Genomic DNA, 3,429 nt, shown 5'->3' with positions numbered 1-3,429 from the left:
GTTCATTGGAGGCTACGTTCTCCCAAACCACCGTGGCTTGCACAGGATGGTGGGGGGTCCTGATGGTACCCAGTGTGTCTTTGGCTCTGATGAGCTCGGAGATGGTCTTTGGCTTCCACAGGTCCGGCTTTACTCCCTGTGTTGGATGTATCAAAGAAATGTTGCATACCAGCTTCCACAACCCCACAAATTGGAGCAAATCAATTCACTCAAAGTCTGTTACTTTCTTTGTAAGGTAAGGGTAGCTTTTTGAACACATGGTCAGCAAAAGGGGCAGTTCTTTATGCAAAATATCATAATTTAAACAAATATAAGCTTGTTTATTTTAAGTTACATTAGCTTAAATTAGATATTTAAAGTAGATATCCTGTTAGTATATTTTTGAAGTGAGTGTGCTGTCACCATAAATAGCACAAATATGTCATTTTTTTAACATCCTTCACCAGCACTTCTTCAGGTAAGTCCCAATGGGCCGCCCTACCATCCATCTACTTGCGGTATTTGCACAGCGAGGGTACTGCTGGACCCCTTGGCCCGAACCTGAACAATGTCTGAACAGCAGGCTTGCTTGCCTAACAATCTGTCATCTTCTAACAAGAGATGGGCCTTATAGGGGACATGAGAATACATCCACCATAGTAGCTGAAAGGCCTCCCACCGGTCAGTGGGACGTGAGGGTGCAGTAAGCCTTACACACACATATTATGTCTGGGAATTGAAACAAAAGACGCAGCGGATCAGGAGGAAGACAGCAGTGTTGTCTGAGGATGGTAGGTGGTGGCAGCAGGCAAGCCCATCAGCGGATAGATGAGGTTCTCCTCATTGGAAAGAGACGCACATCCCTGAAAATGTTATAAGCTCTTGGTCACCCAATGTATATGCTGCTTTTCCTCCATGACAAGGATCCAGAATGTTATAGACGTTTTTGTTTTTAATTCTAACCAAAAACATACAGGAACATAGTCGGCCTCCAGATGGGATGGGTCCTTTATCCAAACAATTAGTCAGTCAGTCAGTCATTTTCCCAGTATGTTATATATTCTCCTGGCCCAAGGGTTTCTTTAGAAAATGTTTAAATAAGTGTCAATACGAAACAAACCTAGTTTTTGAAACAGGGGCATTTATTTTGTATTATATTCAGGGCATAGCTTTGTCACTCGTTCTAGTTCTCAAAGCTGTGAAATTAGTGTTCACTTTAACACAAAATGCAGACAGTGTTTTATCTATAACTGCAGCTACACAGCAAGCTGGGATGCATTGTGTGTTCTGACCCATTTCTGCCATTACTCAGCATTCGGCTTTTTCGTCAATTTGTGCTACAGTAGCACTTCTGTAGGATCGGACCAGACAGGACAGCCTTTGCTCCCCCATGCATCAATGAGCCTTGGGTGCCCGCTGCTGGTTCACCAGTTGTCCTTCATTGGATCACTTTTTTAGGTACTAACCACTACATACACCTCACCAGATCTGCTGTTTTGGAGATGCTTTGACCCAGTCATCAAAATTTGGCCCTTGTCAAAACTGCTAAGGTCCTTACACTTTTTCCTGCTAACAACACATCACCCTCAAGAACTGACTGTTCACTTGCTGCCTAATATACAATACAATACAATACAGTTTATTTTTGTACAGCCCAAAATCACACAGGAAGTGCCGCAATGGGCTTTAACAGGCCCTGCCTCTTGACAGCCCCCCAGCCTTGACTCTCTAAGAAGACGAGGAAAAACTCCCAAAGAAACCTAGTAGGGAAAAATGGAAGAAACCTTGGAAAGGAAGTTCAAAGAGAGACCCCTTTCCAGGTAGGCTGGGCGTGCAGTGGGTGTCAAAAGAAGGGGGTCAATACAATACAATACACAGAACAGAACAAATCCTCAATAAATAATAAAAATAAATAATAAAAAATAAAAATAGAAGTACAATATGTCATTACATCACTTGACAGATGCCATTGTAACAAGATAATCCTTGTTATTATTATTTTTTAACATTTTATTAATTTTACTAGAATCAAACAACAATCCATACAAGCAAGTCAAGTTTAACAAAACTAGATTTGAAATGAATCAACCCATGAGAAAGAGAGCCAGGCCAGCAGAGCAAAACTTTAACAATAGTAAAAATATGTAAATAAATAAATGAATAAAAATAAATAGAATAAAAAAGAGGGGAGAATTTACTTCCTCAATTGAAGTGCTTATTGTAAAATGTTATTGATTAGATCCTGCCAAGTTTTGAAAAGTTTTGTACAGATCCTCTAAGTGAGAATTTGATTTTTTCCAAATTTTGATAATATATAACATCCTTGTTATTTTTGGTTATTGTTTTATGTGATTTATCATTCCCGACCAATTCACTTGTTTTAATTTTGGGGCTAATTGATGTATATATATATTGTGATGGGGTATCAGCGAGCCTATTCGGGGTTTTTTTTTTATTTTAAAGTCTATTCAGGGGTCCTGGAGAGGAGGGTCCGTCGGATAGTCGAACCTCGGATTCAGGAGGAACAGTGTGGTTTTCGTCCTGATCGCGGAACAGTGGACCAGCTCTACACCCTTAGCAGGGTCCTGGAGGGTGCATGGGAGTTCGCCCAACCAGTCTACATGTGTTTTGTGGACTTGGAAAAGGCGTTCGACCATGTCCCTCGGGGAATCCTGTGGGGGGTGCTCTGGGAGTATGGAGTACCGGACCCCCTGATAAGGGCTGTTCGGTCCCTGTACAACCGGTGTCAGAGCTTGGTCCGCATTGCCGGCAGTAAGTCGAACCCGTTTCCAGTGAGAGTTGGACTCCGCCAGGGCTGCCCTTTGTCACCGATTCTGTTCATAACTTTTATGGACAGAATTTCTAGGCGCAGCCAGGGTGTTGAGGGGGTCCGGTTTGGTGGACTCAGGATTGGGTCACTGCTTTTTGCAGATGATGTTGTCCTGTTTGCTTCATCAGGCCGTGATCTTCAGCTTTCTCTGGATCGGTTCGCAGCTGAGTGTGAAGCGGCTGGGATGAGAATCAGCACCTCCAAATCCGAGACCATGGTCCTCAGCCGGAAAAGGGTGGAGTGCCCTCTCAGGGTTGGGAGCGAGATCCTGCTTCAAGTGGAGGAGTTCAAGTATCTCGAGGTCTTGTTCACGAGTGAGGGGAGAATGGAGCGTGAGATCGACAGGCGGATCGGTGCGGTGTCTGCAGTGATGCGGGCTCTGCATCGGTCTGTCGTGGTGAAAAAGGAGCTGAGCCATAAGGCAAAGCTCTCAATTTACCGGTCGATCTACGCTCCTACCCTTACCTATGGTCATGAGCTATGGGTAGTGACCGAAAGAACGAGATCGCGAATACAAGCGGCTGAAATGAGTTTCCTCCGCAGGGTGTCTGGGCTTTCCCTTAAAGATAGGGTGAAAAGCTCAGTCATCCGGGAGGGGCTCAGAGTAGAGCCGCTGCTCC

The sequence above is a fragment of the Erpetoichthys calabaricus genome, chromosome 9 (genome assembly GCF_900747795.2).
Source record: "Erpetoichthys calabaricus chromosome 9, fErpCal1.3, whole genome shotgun sequence".
In the NCBI taxonomy this organism is placed as follows: Eukaryota; Metazoa; Chordata; class Cladistia; order Polypteriformes; family Polypteridae; genus Erpetoichthys; species Erpetoichthys calabaricus.
This window is presented reverse-complemented; position numbering follows the sequence as displayed.